The 26,693-nt window shown below is 43.1% G+C and overlaps 1 protein-coding gene across 3 annotated transcripts in view; it reads left to right on the top strand.

Moving 5' to 3' along the window:
* LOC138610227 (tight junction protein ZO-2-like) overlaps nt 1-26,693 on the top strand; it is an 82,906-nt gene that overhangs the window by 14,745 nt on the left and 41,468 nt on the right. The window contains exon 1 of one of the 3 annotated variants that reach the window (XM_069682945.1): nt 22,637-22,712. The exons of 1 other annotated variant lie outside the window; for it this stretch is intronic. The gene's annotated coding sequence lies outside the window, so the exon portion shown is untranslated. Of the gene's footprint in view, nt 1-22,636; nt 22,713-26,693 lie in introns of those variants that run through there. One more of the 3 variants, XM_069682943.1, reaches the window with a different exon arrangement.

The raw sequence follows: 26,693 nt of genomic DNA, 5'->3' as shown, positions 1-26,693 counted from the left end.
AATAATAATGGTTGTAATAATAATAGTAATAATAATAATAATAATAATATTAGAAACGCACTTATTGATAAAAAGAAATATTTTAACAATATACTTTACAAGGTGAAAGAGGAAAGAGAAAAAAAAAAAAAAAAAGCAGTGCAGATATTAGATGCCAGAGCAGTTTAAAAGGCATTTTTCCCACTAAGTGAGCTGTTATTAACTCCTCACATTACAACAAGAACGAGAAAGTAAAACACAAATGGAGCAAAAAACAAACAAACAGTACAATGAGACCTGACCAGGAGTGATTAAGCTCCGAAAAATCTGGATTGGAGATGATGAATCTGCAATTCAAAATTATTAGTTTCAAGTTAAATTTTATTGAGTTTTGTCTGCAGCAATAATCTTATTTAAACAGATTGAAAGTATGTCTCAGCTTCATGTTTAAAGCTTCTGGAGTTTTGGTTTAGAAAACATGAATTAATGATGTTGATGACTGTCAGTGTATTCTGGTCACACTGATCTCAGCAGCTGTACTGGGTTTTTTTGTCAGCAGTTATTTTTTAGACTTGAAAGCAGCTCAGAAATCAAAGTGTCGTCCTGTCGTGATCAGGATGTTAATCTGCAAATGAAACACTGTAATTACACAGAAATAACAGGAAGAACACTTTACAGAGATATGTGTGTGTGTGTGTGTGTGTGTGTGTGTGTGTGTGTGTGTGTGTGTGTGTGTGTGTGTGTGTGTGTGTGTGTGTTTGTGCGTGCGTGCGTGCGTGCGTGTGTGTGTGCGTGTGTGTGCTTGCGTGCGCGCGCGTGTGTGTGTGTGTTATATGATAGAAGCTACCGAGCCTGCTGCTCTGATGTCATATAAAACACATATTGAAGGAAGAACAGATAGTGTGTATTAGTGTGTATTAGTGTGTAGTTTCAGTCAGTAGTATTAGTGTTTAGTAGAAGTGTGTAGTTGTGTGTAGTATCAGTGTGTAGTGTGTGGAGGAGTGCAGAGGAAGCTGCTCTGAGGTCAGACACAGAACAATGAACGGACTCACTTCTTCTGGAAACCAGAGAGAGAAGTGAGAGTTCAGCTGTGCTTCATGTGCTGCTCAAATGTATCAGTCTGTACACCGTGACTAACAGGTTCGGCTACATTACAGTTTTTACACCAAATACAGTGGTGTGCATCAAATACATTTTTCTGTCATCATAGTTAGTTCTTATCATGCTGATTTATGTCCAAGTGTTCATTTTTCTGACAAGTTTACTTTTAATTAGTTATTTGATGCTATAAAAAGGGGGTGTGGCCTCATGATTGACAGCTCTGTGGACAAATGGGGCTCCTGCAGCGTTCTGTTACGAGTAGCAGAGTACATTACACTACAGTCATTGAACTTTCCATAAGCGTGAATATCTGCTTCAGACCGACACAAGAAGCTGTTCTGCTGCAGACTGAGCCTACCAGGAGGGCTCCAACACGCCAAGGACACCTGAGGGCTCCAACACGACGAGGACACAAGGTAAAGGTGTGTGTCGGGTAGAGGAAGGGGCGGGACGTCGATACTGCGGCTCCACCAGCTGATCTCTACTGCACACACTCTGGATACAGATGAGCAAGAGGGAAGAGGGAAGAGGGAAGAGCATCATTCATCTTCATATACAGTTCATGGTTTCAATAAAATCATTGAAATGTTGAGAAGTTAATACAAGCCCTCCACACTGCATTCATACACTCACGCCGTCTCACTGTGTTATACTCTGACACATTCATTAAGATTTGGCTGCTGTAGTGATCCTGAGGCCCTCCCTGCTGACACACACACACACACACACACACACACACACACAGATGCAAGAGTGCAAGTGCAGTGAGTGGAGAGTATAAATAGCAGCAGCAGCATCATTTCTGGTGTGTGAGTCAGGTATCCTCCAGCTCTGACTATGAGCTTCACACTGCTGCTGTCATTTACCACATCCATACTCTGTCATTTATAACCTCCATACTGTGTGTCATTTATAGCTGTTACAGGAAGCTGGATTCTGTATTACAGGAAACCCTGTGTGTCTGACTGCTGCAGTCATTTACAACCCAACCTCCATATTCTGTCACTGACAGCAGGAAGTCAATCCGCTGTTACAGGAACAAATCTGTGTGATCGAAAACACTGGCAGGTCATTTTCAATCATTTCCCCACACGGCAGCCATGTTCGATACGTCATACATGAGGAGCGACATACTATGACCAGACCAGAGATCAGTTTTTAAAAGATGAATGGATATGAAAGTGTTGCAAAAAGAAAGGCAGAGTAGGAAGAGGCTGTGTTACTGTTTTAGTATTTATTGTTAACAAGCTTAATGCTTCTGTTAGAAACAACTTAAAGTTACATTATCTGTCATTAATCCGTGTACTAATACAATAAACTTGTTGTGCACTCTTCCTGTAGTGCCACCTACAGGACTTACTTAGATCTGACTGTGGAGGAGTAGAGATTCTTTGGATCTGTCTTCATCTCCTCTAAAGTTTCATTGTTCGTGTTTTGTCACCACATAGCGACCCCTCCCCCTCTGTGATGTAAAGCAGATATTGTTGCTGTGTGCATTCAGGATGCTGAATGGATTGTTGGACAGTGAGCGGGTCAGCTGACTGCATAATGAATACAGCATTAATGAGAGAACAAAGCAGCAGAGACAGAGAGGACTCTAAAGGATGGGCTCTAAATAAAGAGGAGTGTTTTGAGGAGAGAAGAAGGAGGCTCTTTGTGTGGACAGACTCCTCCATCAGACTCAGAGGAGAAACACTCACTCCGCCTCATGCAGGAGTGTCTGAGCTCAGACAATGAAGAACAGAGGATGCTGCTCCTCCTGCTCGTTTCTCTTCCACATGTTCAATCATCTCCTCCTCCAGTGCAGACCTCTGTACCGATCAGGGTGTGTCCTGATGAGGTTAGCTTCAATATAAACACACATGGATCTGAACTAGCTCACCGACCTGCAGCTGAGACGTTTCAGATTGTGATTCAGGAACAAACTGTGTGTTTTTAAGCCTTTACAGGTTTCAAGTTTTAACTTTTCACTGAAGAAAAAATACTGTGACAGAAGAAGTCCTTCTGAGAGGTGTGTTTCTCATGTTGCAGGTGTGTATCTGTAGTTTCCAGGCACAGAGCGGGGTTAGCTCACAGCACAGGTAGAACCTCTGCTCCCATTGGCCCTTTTAACTTAACATCTACTTATATTCAAGATATGTGGCTTCAGCAGCTTGAAGATATCGATCTTTCCTGTCAGGCTTCTTTCAGGGTGGCTGTGGCTCAGTGGTGGAGTTACTCGTCTCTCAATCAGAAGGTTGTGACTGCCACAGTCACGTGTCGAGACACTGAACCTTGGGCAAGACACTGAACCTCAAATTGCTCCCGGTGGGTATGAATGGGCAGAGATCTGATTGGACACTTGGGCCTTTGCCATCAGTGTGTGAATGAGTGTGTGAATGGGTACATGTGACGTGGTGTAAAAACAGCTGTGAGTGCTTGAAAGACTAGAAAAGTGCTATGTAAGTACAGTCACTTTACCATTTTCAGACAGTTCAGAGTTTAGTATTTAAGAAAGCTGTAACACAGACTTCACAGGGTCTACAATAACACACTGTTTAAACTGAGTGCAGATTTCAGAATGTACCTAATGTGTATCCTTGTTACCTTTCATATTTTCTTGTCTCAACAAATTTCCTAAAAGTGTGTTCAGACCAAAAGTTAAGTAAATTACTTACAAAATCAATGCAAGAACCAGGCGAAGGCCACATACACATTTTTTGCGTGATTTGCCCTAGTTAAATAATATCCTGATGCTGCATCAGAAACAGTGAACCAAACTCCATTCAAAGACCATTTTAAGAGATGTTGGCTTCAATTGACTCACAGACAGAACAGGGGGGTACTCTACGAAGCAGGATCAGGTGTTATCGAGGTAACTTCAGGGTTAACTCCGAGTTTTCAGTACTATGAAGGTGGTTCACTTCTTACCGAGGTAGATCACCATGGTAACTTATGCTGAACACCTAACCTGCTCAGGAGCAGATGATGTCCGAGATAAGAGATTAACCTGAACTCATCACCACCCACTGACCAATCAGGTGTCTTGATTCAGGAGCTCTGTGAGCAGATGGTGAGAGGGAGGAGGGAGAGAGAGAGAGCGGTAAAGCACTTCCTGTTTACCGTCTGATTTTATGAAATATATATTTTGTGCTTTACTGATACATCCACAACAGAGACTGATAAAAACAATGAAGCCTGAAGATCTTTTGTACCCATTAGATATAATAGTAAGCATTCGTACAGCTTTAAATTGTGGTTTTATAGGCTGTGTATTTTATATTTGCTCCATTTGTCTGTCTGATACAGCTGAGAGAATAAGGTCTAAATCTTAACGCAACGAAAATACATCTGTGCAACGTATTAATCTCATGTAACACACGAGTGTTATAATATATGGTGCTCTGATGATGGAGCAGTGATATTATTTTATTTGCACATTTACACAGTCTGTGTTGTTTAACTGTTTGCCCTTCCTGCATTCAGCAGCTGCAGCTGAGTGGATTTCACTCTGGATTATGTGTAACTTCTTCATATCTTTCTGAATTCATAGTTTGCTCTGAGTTTGTAAAATATGCCGATCAGCTGACGGCAGACTTGTCCGTGTTTAGTTGGTCATTTGCTCCAAACAACGGCCCTTTAATGTGAGCGTGCTCAGAGAAAATCTGGGTTGACTTATCGAGTTGATAACCTGCGTCGTGCTGGGTCTGTTGAACTGGCTTTGTTGTTTAGGCCCCTGACAGAGCATGAATTCACTTACGTTATGCTCAAGCTATCATGATGTATTTCAAAGCGATTTGTGAACTTGGTTTCCAAACAACCATCTCCTACCAGATCACAGCGCGCCCGGGTGTGGGGGTGTGAGACAGTAGAAAGCCTGAATTTGTGTTATTTTGTTTACCCTACTGATTTATCCATAACATGCATAAAACTCTATGTAACTAGTTGTGTCATGAAACCGCACAGTTTATGAGATTTGCTTTTTTTAAATCAACTACGATCTATCTATATTTATGTTTCCATATGTAGGCTGTGAACAAGATTTTAAATAAGTTATTAAGTTATCTTGATTCGTAGTTTATAGAAATTCCCCGAATCCCAGATCTAGCAGCAGTCCGACCCCCAGTGTTCACTCGTTCATCTCTCTGACCTGATCCACTTCTTGTATTGTGTGTTTGTGTTAACACAGCTGACTGCAGGCTGGAAGGAACCGGTTCCCATGACCTCGTACACATTACACTGTGTGTACGTTAGTGTGTGTGTGTGTGTGTGTGTATGTTGTAGAGTGCGTGCCTGTGTGCTTTCAGGTCACAGTTGTGGGTAGAACCACAATATGACCATTGTTGTCAGTGTGTGTGTGTGTGTGTGTGTGTGTGTGTGTGTGTGTGTGTGTGTGTGTGTGTGTGTGTGTGTGTGTGTGTGTGTGTGTGTGTGTGTGTGTGTGTTCAGGCTGACGGGCTGCAGAGACTTGTGTCTGTGCTCTGATAATGACCACTGTTTGCCTGTCCTTTATTGTGTCTTATAATTATTATAATTACGCTGTCATAAACCTGAGCTGTCAGAAACATCGATCAGACTCTGAACGATTCCGACAAACGGAACCTTCTTCTTTAGCAGCGGAGGAGCTTCTGATTATCTCTAGCTTTCCGTCCTGCAGTCTAAACTCTGCTCTAGCTGAACTAAACACAGGGAATGTTTAGATGAATGTGAGTCAGATCTTCTTACAAGATACCGTCATATGCAATCAAGACCTTCCTGCACTTGTTGAGAGGCAAAATAGTTTGACAAACAGTTTCCATTTCCCTTCCGTTTTCATACTGAGCTGCTAAACTTTTTTCTTCTATAATGTCTCAGGAACATGTCACTGTTTTTACCATGTTATTTCTTGTTGTAGTAGTTGTTGCATCTTCAGATTTTTTATTGACACCATGTTGAATAGTCTGAAATACTACCAGCAGCGGTTGTCAAGATTTTTAAATAAAAAATCCAAAATGAAAACAATCACTCCAAAGACGATGCAGCGTAGCTTAGCATTAGCCTGCAGCTGTACTTTTGGAGACACCATGATAACTGCCGATGTCGGGGGTGAAGACAAACAACAGAAACAAGTTGAAGAGAAATAGACAATCCTCCTGCTTTCATGAAGTCACCGCTGTGGAAACAATAACTTTATTAAAGCCCTTTTTACATTGCCCTTTCCGCCTCAGCGCCGTAACAAAGCTCCACCCTCTTTGCCATTTTACATTGAACCAAGCAACATCGGCATAAAGCCTCCCCAGTGTGTGTTTTTCCACAGCATCCCGGCGTTACAGAAGCAAAATGTACGCAACATGAAAATGTACAGAGCAAACACACGGCACTGTTCTACCCTGCCGGCTCTGCCGTTCACACAGACACCGTTTCGTTTCTGTTACTACCTCTGAGGCCGGCTCAGAGGTTGAACGACTTCGCCCCACCATTCAGCCTTTGTGTGTTTTACAGAGAGGACGAAGCATAACAGAGGCATGATGATCCCACCTGGAACTGGCAGTGTGAAAAGGGCTATTGTTGCACTAAATATTCAGTAATGTTTTAGAAAAGACAAGTTTCCTTTGCTGTTTACATGGATATTGAGAAAGACAATCCTGTTTACATGAAGCAGAACATGCAGTGATTAGCTCCATGATGCTAACTGTTGGCTAGGTGATTTGATTACACAGAGCTGACTGTAGACCTACGAGGTGAATGTCCCAAAGACTGACCCTAAAACCTGTATAATATCATCATATTACACTGTCTTCATCAAACATGGTACATATATCAGAAGTAATCCTGGATAATTAAAGAGAATCTGCTTTATTGCTGCTCATGTCTGAGTTCTGCTCACTGTAACTTACTTTCTACTCACTGTTCCTGTCTTCCTGACTTCAGGGTTGTTAGCTTTAACTGCTTTATGGGCTTGTAATTGTAGTGCCCTGTAGACTCACCTTCTGGCTGAGAATGCACTGTGAACTAATTGTCACATACATATAATAATAAATAATAATACATAACTTTGAATGTAAATGTATTAACTTTTATAGCTGTCAGTCCTTAAAATGTGTAGATGAAGTCAAACAGTGGATTTGGAGAATGGACATATCACTTATGACAAGGTTAGTAAGGTTAACAGAAGGCTCTTTGTTTTCAGTATGTGAACACACAAGCACATGTGCTTAAAAGGTCCCAGTGTCCTATTTTTCCGGAGAAAATTGGAGCAGATTTTGGGGAAATTCCCTGGAAGTTCTGAGATCTCACATCCTGGTAATAAACCCTGTTATAGACTCATTTTGTCCTGAAACCACAGAGATAAACTGATGTTTTTATCCTCACATGATTCTTACTGAAGTGCTTTATTTATGTATAGTCCTGTGTTCTGGGTTGTGTAACAGTGGATTTGTGTGCAGTGAACCTGTCATGATGTCACAGTTGTTGCCCTGCAGGATGACCTTCACCTTCACCCCGCTGCGTTCATTAAGCCTGAACGACCTGCTGCCTGCACGTCACAGCCGCTGCAGCAGCTGTCAGGCCGGCGCAGGGGAAGCTCAGTGTGTGCAGACAGACAGACAGGCAGGCAGACAGACAGACAGGCAGGCTGACAGACAGGCTGACAGACAGACAGACAGACACTTTGTATTTTAGTGTTTGTGCTTTAATATCAGAGCTTTTCATTGCTCCGCCTGCAGCCGCCTTTCCACTTCAAAGCGCTCACGCCTCATTAAAGATGTGTGTACAGTATATGCTGACCTACTCCCTGTTTATAGCAGTGCACATTAGCATACCACACACACACACACACACACACACACACACACTCACACCAGCTGCTGAGGGTGAGACCGTGTTAGGCTCAGTCAGTGATGGATGTTGGTGTTTTATGGCCTTAATGTGGGCGAGTGTTCCTCCACCCTCTGCAGTTATCTTCATTAACACATAAACACGTCTCTGTCACTTAACTCTGTGGTTACATGTTTTACACTGTTCATCATCCGCCGCCAATAGTCTGCCCTCACTGCTCTGTCTGTATGTACAGAGGACTGTGGAGTTTGGTTTTGGCTCATCACATTTATAAGAATACATTTTTTTAGATGATGTTTTGGGCACAGTGCCAGCACCGATGCCTTAGTTGGTTAGTCAGACAGTGCGTTGTGTTGGTTCAGCGCTTATACTTTTATAATTCCAAAATCACACAACAAGGCAATTAGATGGATAGAAGCAGCAGTAGAGCAGCTGTTCTGTGAGTTAAAATCAGTGTTTTTATCAATGGAGTCTGGTGTGTTTGCAGAGAGCAATGTAATGTCTGTTTGTGGTTAAAACAATCATCTTCCTCTGTAACAAAAAGGTCTATCTCTGTAGGGATCATTTCTGTCATGTTGTCAGACACTTAGAATAACAATCTGAGCCTGTCAGTGGAAACAACAAGAACTTTTAGTGGACGACCTTTGACCCATCAAGGATTATGTTGCAGCCTTTACAGCCTGTTTCACTGCTGCAGGATGAACACATCTGCTGGAGACATTCACACACTGTTTGTTCCTGTAAGTCATGAAGACCCTTAGGTGTAAAAATAGGGCCCAGGTAAAAAAAATGCCAGAATTCCCCTTTACCATGATTGGACTACTTGCCTTCTGGTGGTAAAACCTACACTGGGGTTTTTTAAGGTGATACGAACACTGATGTTTGAGACAGCCAGCTTGTCCTCCAGCTCTCACTGAGGTAAACAGAAGTCCCTGCTGACTGTTAAACATCTGCTCTGAATGTAAAGAACTCAGCTGAGCAGGACAAACATGTTGCAGTGTGTGCTTCTGACGGACAAAAGGCTGAAACGTTGCAGTCTCCAGCGCCTTCAATACCATTCACCCCCCTATGCTTCGGGATAAATTGAACCGGATGGGAGTGGACCCCCACCTGGTGGCCTGGATATCCAACTACCTCACCGACAGGCCACAGTACGTCAGGCTGAAGGACACCACGTCTGACACTGTGGTCAGCAGCACTGGAGCCCCCCAGGGCACAGTGCTGGCCCCTCTTCTCTTCACCCTGTACACCTCGGACTTCTGTCACAACTCAGAGCTGTGTCACATACAGAAGTACGCCGATGACACAGCCATCGTTGGATGCATCAGGGACGACAGAGAGGAGGAGTATCGGAGTCTGGTGGGGGACTTTGCTGCTTGGTGCCGCACAAACCACCTAGAGCTCAACACCTCTAAGACAAAGGAGCTGGTCATAGACTTTGGGAGGTCCAGACCGAAGCCGAGACCAGTCCTACTAGAGGGAGCTGAGGTGGAGAGTGTGGACTCCTACAAATACCTCGGGCTGTGTCTGGACAACAAACTGGACTGGTCAACACACACCAGCCACCTGTACGGGAAGACACAAGGCAGGATGTACTTCCTAAGGAGACTGCGGTCTTTTAACATCTGCAGCAAACTGCTGCGGATGTTTTACCAGTCTGTGGTTGCCAGTGTCCTCTTTTACACTGTAGTGTGCTGGGGAGGCAGCACATCCAAGAAGGACACATCCAGACTGGATAAACTGATCAGGCGAGCCGGCTCTGTGATCGGCATGAAGCTGGACCCTCTGGTGACGGTGGCAGAGACAAGGACACTAAACAAACTGTTGGACATTATGGACAATGCCAGCCACCCTCTGCACACCGTCATCAGCAACCAGAGGAGCCTGTTCAGTGAGAGACTGCTCCTTCCAAAGTGCAGGACTAACCGACTGAAGAACTCCTTTGTCCCTCATGCCATCAGGCTGTACAACTCCTCACTTAGGGGGAGGAGGTAACAGGGACAGACTCTCTCACAAGCGGTAGCCACTAATTCAGCTCACAAAGTTAATAGTAGTTAACTTCTTTTATTCAATAGTAATATTTATTTATTTCTCAAAGGGTCATATGTGCAATAAAAATCTGTCAATGTGCAATAATCTCTCACCACAGTGCAATAACCTAATACCACAGTGCAATAACCTAATTTAGTTTAATTGAACTATTACCCACTGTTTACTTGTACATTTTCTAAGAGTGTATATTTTATATATTTTGTTATCTAATTTTGTACTTTTTTATATATATATATATATATATCGATAGATATATATATTTTGATCTTTATTTTTTACCCTCTGTGTGCTGATTCTTTCCTATTGTATTGTACTGTATAAGCTGCTGGAGACTGAATTTCCCAGAGGGAGTCATCCCAAAGGGATCAATAAAGTTGAGTCTAAGTCTAAGTCTAAGTTAAGGTAAAACCTACTCATGCATTTTGTGCGTGAACATTGTGGCTTGTTGCTTATCACAAAGGAGTACTCTGATGGATTTTGACCTCCTGACCTTTCCTCTTGTGCCCCCTCTGGTCAAACTTTGCATTTGATGAGCCTCTAACAACAGCTGGATCATCAGTGTGTAGTTGACTGTACTTTGTAGATGATTGTGTGTGCTTTGGGTTGATGTTATGAACACAGTGAATATTTACGGGGTAGTATTTAACCAATGCAATTAACAAAGGTGATCCTGCAGCCACACTCACGTGGGCTAGAGTTAGTGCAGGTGTAAATGATCATTAGAGTTGACCTAAGATAGTGTTGGTTTCAGAGCCTGCAAAAGTACATTGCATGGTGCCTTCATGCACACAGTCTGCAGCCCTCTCACAGTATCTGACTCCTCCTCGGCTCCTCCAGTCGTCTCCTCTGCAGCTGATCTTCCTTCTCTGCTCTGATGTGGGCTGAGAGGTCACAGTGTGAGATAGAGAATCCCTCCGAGCTTCAGCCTCTCTGCTCCTCTTTGAAGATTAAACTTCCACTTTAATGAAAGCCTTCTCTCTCACTGCACTCGTCCCTCCTCTCCCTCCTCTCCCTCCTCTCCCTCCTCTCCTGCACACTGTGGGACAGAGGGGAACTTTACAAACTGCTCCTGAGACTTTCTGTAAGAACAATGACTGTCCAATGCTGGTGTTTAATAGAAGAGCATCTAATTATTAACAGCTCACTGCTTTGTTAATTAGACAAGTCAGGTAAGACACATTTCCAGTTTTATATTGAAAATCCAAAATGCATTTGGTTAAATGCTTCTTTTTCTGTAGATTTAGATATTCAAGGATTATGAGACACTTCAGCTGAACTCTGCAAACGGCCGTCTTCTCTTCATGCTGCAGACTGAACCGAAGCGCTTGAGACTCTGAGCTCTCTAATTTTAAGTGAGTGTATTTTTATATAAGGCCAGTGGGTCATGGCAAGCAGTAATGGCCTCTTGTCTCCCAACATGCACTACAAACTTGCTGCTGTTTGCAGATATGTAAAGATGCAGCTCCGGCTTGTTCCACTCGCTGTAGTTTTCTCCTCCCATTAGCTTGCTCTCTGTGGCTCTCTGGAGGAGCCTTCTTCTTTATTCATGACGGAAAGATGAAGTCTGAAATATTTACAACAACAAGAGGAGCAAAGTGTTTCAATAAGACATGAGCAGAAACAATGGCTGAAGTGGCTCTCAGCTCGAAGGAGGAGGATGATGAGGGTCTGCAGAAGCAGGAGGAAGAAATGACTGATGGAAAAGTTGATCCAGTTTAACAGCTACAATGGAGGATTAAGCAGCTTAATCCAGATTCCCCAGGTGGAGGAATAAGTGATCAGGAGTAATGAGAGTAAAGAACAAAGCCTTTAATGTCATTGAACAGTTGAACTTCATTTAAAGAGTGAATGAACACAGTTATACTTAAACCCTTTATTACATAAATGTCTTAGTTCATGACAAACGTCCTGCAGATAAAGCTGAAGAAGAGAAAAGAAGGTCCAAAACCCAAAGAGACTAAAATGATGTAAGAGAGAGAAAATCATGAGCTGCTCACAGAGGAGAAACTGGAAGCAGCTCAAGTTTGTTTTTCTCACCTAATAAATGGCTTAAATTATATTTAAAAATAATAAATGTCATTGATTAAATTAAGACTTTAGTTGTTTTTTCTGTTGAACCACATTTTGCTAAAAAGATTTCCCTTTTTCTGATCTGCTTATAATATTAATAATAATAATAATAATAACTTTAATTTTTATAGCGCCTTTCATGGGACCCAAGGTCACTTTACAAAGAGGAACACAGAAACACTCACAAACAGACTAGACACAGTAAATTAAATGACTGGAGTTAAAGGCTGTAGGCTGTGTTGAATAGATGGGTTTTGAGGAGTTTTTTGAAAGAGGCCAGTGTGGGAGCATTGCGGAGGTCGGGAGGGAGAGCGTTCCAGAGGGTGGGGGCTGCTACACTGAACGCTCTATCCCCGAAGGTCCGCAACCTGGTGTGAGGAATGGAAAGCTGGCCGGAGGTAGATGAACGGAGGGTCCTTGACTGGGTGTAGGGATGGAGGAGGTCAGGTACTGGGGTGCCAGACCATGGAGGGATTTGTATGTGAGGAGGAGTGTTTTGTAGGTGATGCTGTGGAGTCGGAGAGTGATGAACAGAGGCGGGATATATTTTTGAGGTGGAAGAAGGCAGATTTTGTGACAGATTTGATGTGGGATTGGTAGGCGAGGGTGGAGTCCAGAATGACACCCAGGTTGCGGACTGTTGGGGATGGGCAGATGGAGCAGCCATCGATGGTGAGACATAGATCTCCAACCTTCCGGAGTAGGGCCTTGGGTGCCACGACCATGAGCTCAGTTTTATTGCTGTTGAGTTTGAGGAGGTTTGATGACATCCAGGTTTTTATTTCATGGAGGCAGTTGACGAGTGACTGTGGGGGGAGCAGGCTGGATGGTTTGGTGGAGAGGTAGAGCTGTGTGTCGTCAGTGTAGGAGTGGAAATGAAGACCATGGTGGCGGATTATCTGACCCAGGGGGAGCATGTAGATGGTGAAGAGGATAGGTCCAAGCACAGAGCCTTGTAGAACACCGTGATTGACAGGGGCGGGGGAGGAGGTGCTGTGACAAATCGTGTAAAACCCTGCAGTTCCTCTGGTGTCCACTTGAGGCTGTCTCCAGCAGTGAGTCAGTCCCCATAGAGCCCCATGTTAAACTTTACAGCAAAAATAAACATGTTTACAGCCTGGTACAAAAAACAGTCTGGATCTCTACAGCTCATTTCTCTCTTCATGACAACTGTACGGGGAGAATCTTTATACAACTCACCTGTTTACATTATATTAAGGCTTAGGTGATGCAGCAATAAAGGCGTGGCCTCTTTGAGTGACAGGTTGGTGATTTGTTTGTGGCCAAAATGCTGAATGTGAGTCTTTAAAAAGGAAGTTGACAAACCAGTGAGTGAAGTTCTGCTAGTTCCATCCATTTTTTATATAGTCTGTTTCTTAGACTCTTTAATTATTCACATTAAAATTTGTGTATAAACTTTAAGCCTTCTGTGTATCCCTTTTTTATGTGTGACATCTGCCTGAGCTGCCGTGTTTCTGTGAGAGACGCAGACGTCTGATGTTCTTGGAGACACTCGTTCTTAGAAATTATCCTTCTGTGTTCTTCTCTCATGTTTCCTTCTTTATCTCTGTACTGACCCACTTTCTCTCTGTTGATCAGAGTTACACTGAGATTATTTCCACTTGTATGCAGTGTGTTGTGTGCTGTGGCAGTGACTGGTACTCCTCATACACAGAGACATTAGAGCAGAGAGAGAGAGAGAGAGAGCACTGTTTAATGTGAGGGTGTCGTGAGCATGATGTGCTGTGACAGCACTGAGCAGGCCTGTCTGAAGCTCTGAGGGCCACCCGCAGACACACTGAACACACACACACACACACACACACACACACACACACACACACACACCCGCAGACACACTGAACACACACACACACACACACACACACACACACACACACACTGAACACACACACACACACACACACACACGCATGCACACACACACACACACACACACACACACCCGCAGACACACTGAACACACACACACACACACACACACACTGAACACACACACACACACACACACACACACACACACGCATGCACACACGCATGCACACACGACACGAGTTAAGAGAGGCAAGAGTTTGTAGATGACACACACGTGCTTCTGCCTGTTACAGCTGCTCACACAGTTTCTCCTCACTGTACTGAGTCCTTGTTTCCAGTGTGCAGCAGAGCAGAAGTTTCATCACACATCCTAAATACTCTAAAGCAACCAAACACTTCAGGTTCAACTGTTGGAGCATAACATTGATAACATTTGTCTCCATACAGAATAACTTTGCCACTACAGAAATGTTTTAGGGGCGCGCAGAAGAGGAACTAAATATTTTGCATTTTAAGAATAAAATCAGGAATAAATTCAAACTTTCAGTGGCAGGTAGATAAAAGAAAAAATAGGTCAGAGAAGTAAAGATTTTATTAGAGTATTAGTAGTGTGGCAACCGGCACCATTATAATACATGCATTCTATGCAGCACACACACACCTACACACACCCCTAAATGATGAACAACGGTGTTTAACAAAATGGCGCAAACTAACTTTGCTCGCTCACCAGGAAGAGGCTCAGTCCGTCCGAGTGACCGTGTCGTCTGCCAGCCCTGTCTGTCATATCCCGAAATCTTCCGTCACCCAAAACTAGATGACCTCACTGTTCTTATTACTGTGTCAGAGAAGCCCTCTGACTGACACCCCAGCTATCCAGCAACCGCTCAAGTAGAAATTTTCAAATGCAAAAAGGTACAAAACTTCCTCCTGATTAATTTTATACAGTGGACACTAATATTAAAAAGTTGACTTTATTCTCCAAATGCAAAAAGATCTTCCTCCTGTCATTTTGAATCTAATGCCTGTCTCTGATAATCATCTACAGTGTCATCTATTACCAGACATACAAAAACAGCAACAGCTGGTCGTATTACTATATTAACATTATTGTTTTGTATTCATTGTGCAGAAATCAAGATTCAGTGATACAACAGAAAACCGCAGATAAAATATGCAACAGTGTTACTTTTACTTAAAATAACAATCTCGAACTTTCTCATGTAAATAAATGTTGAGTGTCTATCTATCTCTGTATGAGGTAACACAATGATGATTGAGCCTATGGCCCACTGATGAAAGCCTTTGCATTTGCAGTATATAGTATTATGACTGTGTATTTGTGGCGACATTCACAGAAAAAATCACAAGCGGCGCCCAGTTAGTACCGCGTTTTCCATCAGCCAGCAGTGGTTGGTCTACCAGAGAGCTAAGCGGCTGCTTTTCCGGTCTCTGCAAGTGTTGCGAGTAATGAGTAATCTACTATGGTTGAACAAACAAAGAAAAGATGGATGATACAACTTCAGTTCATTTCAACTTCAGTTGGTAGAGCAGGCACCCCATGTAAAGAGGCTTCAGTCCTCGACGCACTGATCGCAGGTTCGACTCCCGGTCTGCCGATCCATTTGGTGCATGTCTTCCCCCGCTCTCTGCTCCCCGCATTTCCATTTCAGCTGTCCTGTATAATAAAGGCAAAATGGCCAAAAAAATCATCTTAAAAAAAAATAGTTAGAGCCAGTGAACGTCTGGTTAAATTGGGAAGTGTGCTCCTGTAATCACCAAAAATATCGTCAGTGGGTGGCACTCAAGAGCACCGAATTGAAATTTTCAAGATTGTATCTTTAACGATCAGTACTTTATATCACACAACAATTTATGCATTTCATTTCCATAGGTATAGAAAACGTGTTTGTGCTGGTGTTTTCTTGTGTGTCTCAGTGTGTGTGTGTTTTTGTTTCCTGTGTGTGTGTGTGTGTGTGTGTGTGTGTATCAGTGCATGTACAGCTGAGGGTCAGTTGCTCTATGAGCAGAGAATATATAACTAGTTTTAATCTTCAGAGGATTTAATAACAAATTATGTGAAGCAACAGTTCTTAATATTATTTTCCATTAGAATGTAATTATGGCGGTGGCCCGGGTTCAACTCCCGCCCTTGGCCCTTTGCCACATGTCGTCCCCACTCTCTCTTCCCCCATTTCCACCACTATCCACTGTCCTCTCTCTGAAATGAAGGCATAAAAAGCCATAACAAATAATCTTTAAAAAAAAAGAATGTAATTATGACTTGATTATGATAACAAATATATAAATTAATTATTGATAAGACAAGTAAAATAAGTGGATACAGAGCTGTGATGACAAGACGTGGTGTGCTGCTGCTCCACTGTCTAACATCACCAGATTCTTCCTGTCAATCAAAAGTGAAATATTTTAAACAGCCTGTTAACACATCATTAAACAGTAATAACAGCCTGACTTTACCACATATATAAATCCTCCAATCTAATCTGTAGAGGACTTTTTATGGCCTTCTGTCAGAGTTTTGCTGAAGCTGATCAAGCTGAACAACCTACAGTGAGATGACGTTTCACACTACATGTTCCTCTTTAAGCTAACGTTAGCCTGAGAGTCTGCAGGTTTGTAGTCGGAGTAGGAAAGAGAGAGTTTACCTGTGTCAATCACTCGCTATCTGAACAATCTGATCTTTTTAGTGACTGACCTTGAGGACGGCTTGACTCATTAGTTTTCTCTATTGTCTTAGTAGTCATTACAACAATAGTCTACTGGTGGGTCAATAGGGCAAGAGGTCCATTTATTTTGCAGCATGTCAAGGGAAGCTACTTCACATAGGCCCAATCCCAATCTCCACACTCAGGGACTCACAGACTTTGAGGCATGTTCCCGGTGAGTGTGTGAGTTCTTAGTGCTGTCCCACTGTCAGATCACGGATTGCGTGAGGGCTCTGATGCGGACCTTTCAGCGCCAAATTACGGACTTTCCGTGAGTCCGCATATCTGCAGACTTTCCTGCAGACATACCCAGGGTTCATAGCGAACTTGGTGACGTATACAAACGTGATTGTCCGGCGCTCCCACTAAATGTAAACAAACATTCGTACATTGAAGTAGTATTCAATAAAGTTTGATCAAAAACTAATAATAAATGTAAACAATGCGAGCATGGACGTGACGTGAACTGCAAATACGTTTATCTGTACGTGACAACAATTCAATCAATCAATCAATCAAATTTTATTTGTATAGCGCCAAATCATAACCAGAGTTATCTCGACACACAGAGCAGGGGTCTGTTTCACAAAGAAGGTTCAACAAACTCTGAGTCTAACCCTGAACTCTGAGTCGATCTACTCTGAGATAGGAAACTCTGAGTTTTCGGTTCCAGAACAGCTGATCAGAGTTAGTTCAATCAACTCTGAGTAGGTTCAGCCGGAGTTAAGTGCGTGCACGCTGACTGTAAAAAGCCAGCATTAATGGAGCCCCGACACCACGAGTCACCATGGCAACGGTACACAAAAAGAGGTCCTCCTACGTCACACCAGTGGAGCTCGAAATCCTCACGCGGACGTTCAGCGAATACAAGCATGTTTTTAGAAAAATAAAGTAACACGGCTGCAGCTGCAAAAGAGAGAGAAGCGGCGTGGGAAGAAACTGCTGCTCGAGTAAATTTGCAAGTTTAAACTGGTCTATTTATTTTATACTTAATCACGACCGGAAGCTAAAATTTATTTTAATTTAGGAGCAATCCAACGGGAGAAAAACGTACATGGAAGCACTTCAATCATATTTTAAATATTAAACTAATGAAACATCATTCAGTGGCTGTTTCAATGTGCATTAGCTTTATCCCTAACATGATGCTGACTTCACATACATTATAATTCATGTTGATTAAACTGAATGTGTTAGTTTAAAAAAAAAAAATCCAATAACTTACGGCGTCTTATCTGAGTGCTCTCGGCAGTGGTGGTGGAAAATCTAAAAATGATGACTTTGACACAGATTTGTCTTTTGATTTTTTTTATCATAATTATAAAAGACTTTTGCAAAGCGGTCAGAGCAGCACAGAGACGCAACGTTTCTTCTTTTAATTCTGTAACCGCTCAAACACGCGTGAGACGGGCTGAATGAATGAGGAAGTCAAATGAGGGTTTTATATTCTAGAGGGAGGAGACGGAGCGAAACTCTGAGATTCCTGAAGAAAACCTGCTCGCGACCAGGCTAGGTTCATAGAGTCTGTTACTACGGTAACTGACCGAGAGCTTAAGTTACCTCTCTCTGTGAAACAGGCTAGAGTCACCACTCTTTCTCTGGTTTGAGTTACCTCCCTTTGTGAAACGGAAAACTCAGAGTTTCCCTCATTTCAGGGTTAACAGACTCAGAGTTTTCAATAAACCTGCTTTGTGAAATGGACCCCTGGTCTAGACCGACTCTTTGTTATGTTATTTAAAGAGAGGCCCAACATGAATCACCACGAGTAGCACTTAGCAATATTCGGCACATTGGCAGAAAAACTTCCTTTTGACAGGCAGAAACCTCGAGCAGAACCAGACTCATGTTGAACAGCCATCTGCCTCGACTGGATGGGCCGAAAATGGGATAGAAGGAGATGCAGGATAGAGACAGGCAAAGAGAGCAACAACAACATATGTTCTTGTTACCACAACAACATATGTCCTTGTTACATGAACAACAACAGACACATACTTAAGGTTACAATACCAATAATAGTGGTAGACTAGTGTGAAGATTAGCAAAAAAAAAATTAAGTATTTGCATTAATTAAGCACATTGCATTAATGCCTTTCCGACTTTTGATAGAATAGGCCTATGCAAACACTGTAAGACACACAAACACGTCAGCTTTTTTTCTTATTAGATTTAATGGCCCATCTGGTTTCCAGGCAACGTGTGATGTCATGATAGTGCGTCCCATTCCTCATTTTTATGCAGTTCTCAAACCCTCACAGACTAACACACTGCACGCCTGACGCCATTTAAGTCTGTGAGTGTTCAGTGCTTAGGCTTTATGCTGGAGATTGGGATTGGGCCAGTGTCTGCTGCACTTATATGGAGTTAGTCTTTATTATGCAATCAAACAGAATAGGTTTGAAAGCTAAACTTTCCACACTGCCATCTAAGAAATGTTTTATTTCAAATAAAAAACATTTGTGATTAAAAATATTTTAATGGAAATCCAAAAGTTTTGCTTGCGGTTTAGCTGAATCTTGCGTACACAGCACAGCGCTGCGGCATAAATCAGAGACGTTGTCGCGGCTTGGACAGAAACAGTTTAATGCGGAGGTGTGACATCACCACTTAACAAGCGGGTTGAACAGTGGACGTTTCCAAGCTGTCACTCCAATCGAGACATGTCTTACATCTTCCAGCCTAGCCTAGGTCCCGCCCACGAGAATCAGCTAAGCCGCAATCAAAACTTTTGGATTCACAAATGAAACTTTGGGATTTTAACGAAAACAAATTTGGATTTGCATTAAAATATTTGTAATCACAAATGTATTTTATTCACAATAAAAAAAAATTTAATTGCAGTGTGGAAAGTTTGCTTTTAAATCTATTCTGTTTGATTGCATTATAAAGACACAAAATGAAATCCATATACTTGGTGTACATTTTACATTCAAACAGGTCATTACAGTCGAATATGAACTCTGTCCACACCAAGGTCGAGTCTGTCAGAGCTCACCCAGGAGTGAAATGAGGCGCTCAGTGTCGTGATGCACAATTAGCTTTGTGTGTATTTTTATTTATTCATACAGTCTAAGACACAGATGTAGCAATTTAACAAATAAACATTTTTTGTGAAAGACACCAAACTCTGAAGTGATCACACGGAGAAAATGTTTCTACCATTCAGTTACATGTCCACATGAAGGCTCCAGGAGTGTATTTTTCACTGGAGGCATATGCTGCCAATAGTCAGTAGGGATGGGTATCAAGTCACTTGGTACAATTGATTTGGTACCAAAAGTACCAATAAGCTCGTGGAGAAACAGTGCTCTTACTGGTATTTAATGACAACATTCTGTCTAATTTAATGTCGTTTTCATTCAATCGATTCATCTGACATCTGTCCCGTCATAACCATGAAGCTGCTGTCGTCAGGCAAAGACGCTGTTGTGGTCTCATGCTGTAGGAAGTCTGGTAGGTCTACATGGCGGACAGAGCAAAGCACAGTCACTTTACCATTTACATGTCCTCTGCATGGTCAGAACAGTGTATTGATGTTTTTCAGGCTGTTATCGATGTGTCTATTTTTAATAATGTAGGGCAGAGTGTGTGTGTGTGTGTGTGTGTGTGTGTGTGTGTGTGTGTGTGTGTGCGTGTGATTATGTAATATTGAAGCTCTAAAGGCTCAGATTACCAGTCAAGCTGGTTGTTTATGTGCCTCCCTGATTGATCTGTGATTCCCTCGAGTTAGCCCTCACTGCCGCTTATCTGAGTCTAGCAGGCTTATTATCTTTAGCAGGGTTAGCATCGCACCAAACTAAACAAACTGAACATTTAAACTTAAGTAACTTTGAAAATATGAACTCCCCAGTATGAGGTGGGGAAACATAATTTGTTAAAATAACATGTTGGCACCACAGAAACACTGTCAGCTTCTGTTCATCATCATAGCGTCTTTTAAAAATAGAATTCCATGTTCACAAGAAACACACACATAACACATAAACTTCACTGCTGATCAGGTCATTTACACCTCTTTTATCCTAGGGCTGTACAGACCGGCCTAACTCTTAATGATCACGCTAATGTGTGTGTGTGTGTGTGTGTGTGTGTGTGGGTGTGTGCTGCTTGGTCTGAGCAGTTAGTGTAAATTGGCTTTATCAGAGCTTTATCTGTTTGCTCTGCTGATCCTCTGCTGATCTCACTCTTCTCCTCTGCCTTGTAAAGCTCAGTGGGCGGCGGACATGTTTGTTTTTGCCAGTTTCTGTCTCAGTGAAGTGACCCACAGCTACACACTTTCAGAACCTTAAACTCTTGGTTTGATATTTATTTACACAGTTTGACGTTGTGTCGAGGTTTACCGCCCTTATATTTAACTTTTTTCTGGTTTCATTTAGCTAAAGATTTACTACCTGAAAGCCAGACTGAAATTAGGAACAGCCCTGATTCACAAAGACTTTTATTGTGGTGCAGTTTGAACTTCTGTTTTAGGGGTTCCGAAATTAAACATAAGAAAGCAGCAGGTGCATTTTCATTTCATGGATGATATATCCAATAATTGACGGAAAAACTGAGAATTCACATGTAAAGTCAATATGCACAAACTGCAATACCCAGCAGTATACTGGCATCAGCCTTTTGGAATTGTAGCCCATTGTAGACCAGTTTTATTCTAACGTAGCTGACATCCATCCCCAAGTGATGATGAAGCTGCCGTCGTCAGGCAAAGACGTTGCATTGTTCTCAATGCTGGAGGAAGTCTAGTAGGTTTACACGGCAGACAGAGCAAAGTGTTTTGGCTCACTTTACCAAATTTAACTCTGCTGCATCTTCCTGCAGTTTATGTAAAAACGCAGTCGTGTCTAAAGGTGATAACACCAGCAACCTCACGAAACACAAGTTAAATATCGGCTGATGCTAATACCGTTGCTAGCGTTACTGCTAGTACGTCCGCAGTGCAGCCTGTGAGTCCTGGTGGCTCTAACGTCAAGCTGCAGTTGGGATTAGCCAAACCAGACATGGAGTTAAAAGACGTGGTTCTTATAAATTAGCCTGTAGTTACTCAGTCACTGTTAGCAAGCTTTGGTTGTTAGTACCTCTAAGCTATGTTTCAACTTAATCCATAGACGGCGTCAGTGAAGCAGCAGCTTCATCTGCAGTGGGTAACGTAGAAGTCAGACACTCCAGTTAAACCCATCCTCCATCGCTAAACGAGGGAAACTAATTAAGGAACAAACCGCAGGATGTCACAGAGCTGTTGCCATGGTTACTGTACAAGATTTACTTCACCACAGTGGAGTTCAGTTGTTTTGGGTACGCTAGTAACTGATAGCTCGACTTGTGACTAGTGGAGACAACAATTATTGAAATCGATCCAGTATTCAGGGAGGGAGCACCGGCCGGCAGCCGCCAAATGAGATACAATGTAACTAAACGGGGCACCACGCATACGCCAATATACAGTCACTAAAAGCGCTTGTTTTTGCTACTGACAGGCTCAGATCGTTATGATAAGTGTCTGACAACACTGTGGCAGCCATGCTACTTTACCTTATGCTCTCTGTTGTTGTCTGTAACCAAGTCTCGCTCACGGAGAAGTCTCTCGCTGAAATCTCGCGCAAGACCGTAGTTGTTGCAGGAAGGAGAGAGGAGTGAGAGAAGACGAGGATGAAGAGGGTAGGGACAACAGGAGGAGGAGGAGGAGGAGGCGCTGTGAGTGTGATGTTATTTTTAGTCCCCCCCCCCTCGCGGGGCTAAGCTAATCCTCGGCTGACAGCTTATCAGGATTGGAGGTAGGACACCGAGCAGAGAGGTCAACAGTCGCTCCTGAGGGAACTGTGCTCCGGCTGAGATGCCGTCTGAACTCCCCAAACTGAGCCGGGCCATGCTGGACCAGGATTCTGACAGTCAGGAACGGGGTTTTGACAGAGCGGGGGGGCCGAGCCCGATGACGGAGCCATGAATCTGGAGTGGCTGCAAACCGGCTGCTGGCACCGGTGCAGGCAGGCCAGGGCGGGCAGGATGGGGGTCTCCGACGGCTGCAGGGAAGGGGGAGGCGGCGGAGACAGTGGGGGGGCCAAGATCCAGCTGAGGGGGCTGGAGACTGAGCAGCTGAAGGGCAGCCTGGTGGTCCTCTACGCTCCTGCGGGGAACTCCTGTCTGCTCCGACTGGTGGGACGATGTGTGGAGGGTGTAGAGCAGAGTGCTGTGTGCTCAGAGTGTGTAATGGTTTAGTGATAGTGTTGTTTGGTGGTTTAGGGGTGAGCTGAAGTGCCACTAAAAGTTTACTGGATGTTGTGCTTTTATTTTGATATCAGACATGTTTCTTATTTTCAACGTTACAGCTCTGAACGGAATAGCACTGTGTGTGTGTGTGTGTGCTTGTCTGTGTGTGCGTGTGTGTGTGCGTGCGTGTGTGTGTGTGCGTGTGTGTGTGTGTGTGTTTTACTTGCCTGCTGCACGCGACTGATTGCTCTTAGCTCTGCCCCCCTGTCGTGTGGGTGGAGGAGTCTCACAGTAACGGATGGATTGTTCTGATGTAATGAGACGAGCTTCATCTCTGAGCTCAGTAAAATCTCTTTTATAAACACACGTCTTTGAATAGGCTCATACTTGATTCCCTGCTGGGTAAGTTTAATTAATCCTACTGTGGTATTATTATTATTTTAATCTCATTACATTCTGACCTTTTTTACGATGCTCCACTTCATTGAAATCAGCGGTAACTCTGCTGTTGTGAAGAACTTTGTGACTTTGTTTATTATTATTTTCGATGTTGTTGTTGTTTTTGTTGTTGTGAGGGGAATCCTGTAAAAAGTGCTTAACACGGTTTGAGCCCCAGTTAGCTGCTGCTGTCCTCTGCAGCTCGGCCTCTCGTCTGTTGGCGCTGACTGAAAAAACGAGTCGAGCTGCTTTCAGTTTCCACAGACAAACTTTCCAGCTGACTGTGCTTGTGGAGTTCGGACACTATAAAACTAAACCCCTCCTGACTGAGGAGACTGCTTCTTGATCTGTGTCTTATTAGAACTGTTACAGTTACAGGAGCTCAGAGAAACTTTGGCAGCTCTGTTCTGTAACTAGTGCAACAAATTAAGTTTAAGTTAAAACACATTAAAACACATTAAAACATCTTTAAAACATTAAATCATACATTTAAATTCAGTCCCGCTCTGAAGTTAAGACAACTTCCTTTTCCTGCTCTTTCACTATCACAATACAACAGAGCAGCTACTACAGGGGCTGTTCCTCGGGGGTAGAGTCGGTTGTCACATTTGGAAGGTTAGGGTTAGGGTTAGGGTTAGGGTTAGGGTTGGCGGTTCGATTCCCGACACTGAACCCCAAATTGCTTTTGAAAGCATCACCCTTGGTGTATGGATGTTGTTAGTCGCTGATTGGCTGTTTGCACCGCAGCCTCTGCCATCAGTGTGTGAATGTGAGTGTGACATGTAGTCGTCTGAAGACTAGAAAAGAACTGTAAGTGTAGTGCATTCGCTGTTGTACTCGTGTTAGTGTCAGTGACTGTTTTTAAACTCTGTGATAAAGATCTGTAAATGTGCACCTACAATATTTAAACAAACTGTATCAGCAGTCAAAGCTAAAGACAGACAGACTGAGTTTCTCCAACATTAAATCACTTTAATGGTCCTGAAACTCAGAGCGAGCTGAACACATGAGGAACTGCTGATGAGTGCTACCTGTGTGTGTGTGTGTGTGTGTGTGTGTGTGAGTGTGTGTGTGTTATATGAGGCAGAGAGGACTTTGACACAGTGATGTTCAGTGATGCTTACATCAATTGTTGGCATTTTATTGTGGTGAGACAGCAGAGAGGCAGCTGTGTGTGTGTGTTTGCGTGTTGGTGTGTCACTTTGTTTGTTGTTTGTGTGTGTCTGTGAGGAGAAGACAGATGAATAAGTAAATGTCAGCAGCAAACATGAACAAGTGTCTTTTTTTTAGATGTTGTTTCCTCATAAAGCGTGACTGAAACTGGATTTGTGGTGCTGATTCTGACAGTGATGGAAGGAGAGATTTTCAAATTCAATATGTCATCTGATAAAAGAGAAAAAGAGAGAGAGAGCTGTGCATGTACTGGAGTGTGTGAGGTCGGTAGGACAGGTGAGCTGGAGTAGAGCAAAGTGAATCCTCACCTGTTGTTCAGAGATAGCTGTTCTGACAGGAGGCCACTGAGCCAATCAGGACTCTTGTTTCCTGAGGAAGTCTATTTTGCCAAACACACACACGCTCACTCACTCACTCACTCACTCACTCACTCACTCTCTCACACTCACACACACACACACACACACACACACACACACACACACACACACACACATATACCTGTGTGACCGGGTAATTCAATCAAAGCAGAAATCTGTGATGAGAGAAGTGAACATTGAGCACATTGGGAATCTGGTCTGTTGGTTTGACGAACAAAGTCAATGGAAGAAATAATGGATGGATACATTTATAATGAAAATAATTATTAGCCGTAATACAATCAGTAAATGGTAAATGGACTGTACTTATATAGCGCTTTTCTAGTCTTCACCTCAAAGCTGCTTTTACACTACATATCACATTCACCCATTCACACACTGATGGCAGAGGCTGCTACGTAAAGTGCCCAACTGTCAATCATTCATCACATTCATACCCGTTGGCTATGCCACCGGGAGCAATTTGGGGTTCAGTGTCTTGCCCAAGGACACTTCGACATGTAGCCTGAGGGAGCTGGGGATCGAACCTCGGAGCTTCCGATTGAAAGACAACCGACTCTACCACTGAGCCACAGCCGCCCCTCCATCAGTGTGGATGTAGTTCAGAGTGTCTGAGAATCCATAGCTTCAGGAACAAGTGATGCATAAATAAGCTCCACTTTGTGCTGCATTCAGGCTCATATACAAATTTAGCATCAAACTAGGACGAAACTACCGAAAATCTGGTTCTTTACCTGAGTGTGGTGCATCATGGGTAATGTCGGTGTGTCTTTGGGAGCTGGGTGGATAGGGTGTCTCTGTGCAGCATCTCTGTTCTGGATGTCTGACTTGAAGCTGGAGGACGGGGAGCAACTCGTTCTTCCTATCGGCCTTCTTGGGTGTGTTCACAAGGTCTCCTTGTTGAACCTGTAACTATAAACACTCATTTGAGCTGCAGACGTTTATGTCAGAGCTGTTTGAATTTCTCTTTAAACAGCAGAAACTCTTGGCGCTCTTCTCTGGAGGTTCAGACAAACAAAAGTGTAACTAGAGAAAACAGATGCATGATGGGAAACAAAACAGCTCTCCATTACAGCCTCTTTTCCTCCTGTACTTCCTTGGTTTTCCAGTTTTCTCACATTCATGAGTCTTGTTAAGAGCAGCTGAAGTTGTGCAGAGCTGACGGCCTGAGTCAGAGTCAGCAGGACTCAGCACAGAGACAGGCAGACAGACAGACAGACGGACAGAGAGTTGAGGTGTAGAGGGATGAGGGCAGATGTTTTGCTGGAGTTGTCGTTCAATTAATACACTCGCAGCAGACACACAGGCGGACACACAGGCGGACACACAGGCTGCTGTTATCGACATGATGCTGACCATTCTCTTGCAGAGGTCACTTCCCACAACCACACACACCCTCGTCCTGTGTGTGTGTGGGTCTGGGTTAGTCCGCCGTCAGCTCTCAGTGATCATTATACAGATGTGTGTGTTCCTGTTCATGGGTTCAGCCTTGTGTTTGTGCAGGTTTTATGAAGTGCTTTGTCTAATTGGAGAGTTTGAACATGTAACAATAACACGTGATCAATAAAATCTCTCATTACATGATGTTAGAGAGACGGCTGCTGGGGTTCAGTCAGCAGGGAATAAAAGTCAGTAATTTAAAGAAATAAAATGTGTCTCTAAAGTCAGAGGTATATGTGCTGCTGGTAAGCATCATGGACTAAACATCAGGCCTATTTATTGTCATGATTTCATATTAATTCAGGAAAGTTTGAACACCTCTTTAACATTATATTAATAGATTAACCTGTAAAAAAAACCTTTGCTTTGGTTGAAACACCTGATACGTTGATGTTAAATCACATTACCAAAATATCCCACAGTGGGTTTATCTGACTGGGTTAAGTTGATGTTTAACGGAGACATGCGTCATGTTCTTTCTATAACACTATAGTGT

The sequence above is a fragment of the Semicossyphus pulcher genome, unplaced genomic scaffold (assembly GCF_022749685.1).
Source record: "Semicossyphus pulcher isolate SPU_LCO1_2020_fin unplaced genomic scaffold, fSemPul1.0.p SCAF_6, whole genome shotgun sequence".
Classification (NCBI taxonomy): Eukaryota; Metazoa; Chordata; class Actinopteri; order Labriformes; family Labridae; genus Semicossyphus; species Semicossyphus pulcher.
This window is presented reverse-complemented; position numbering and strand designations above follow the sequence as displayed.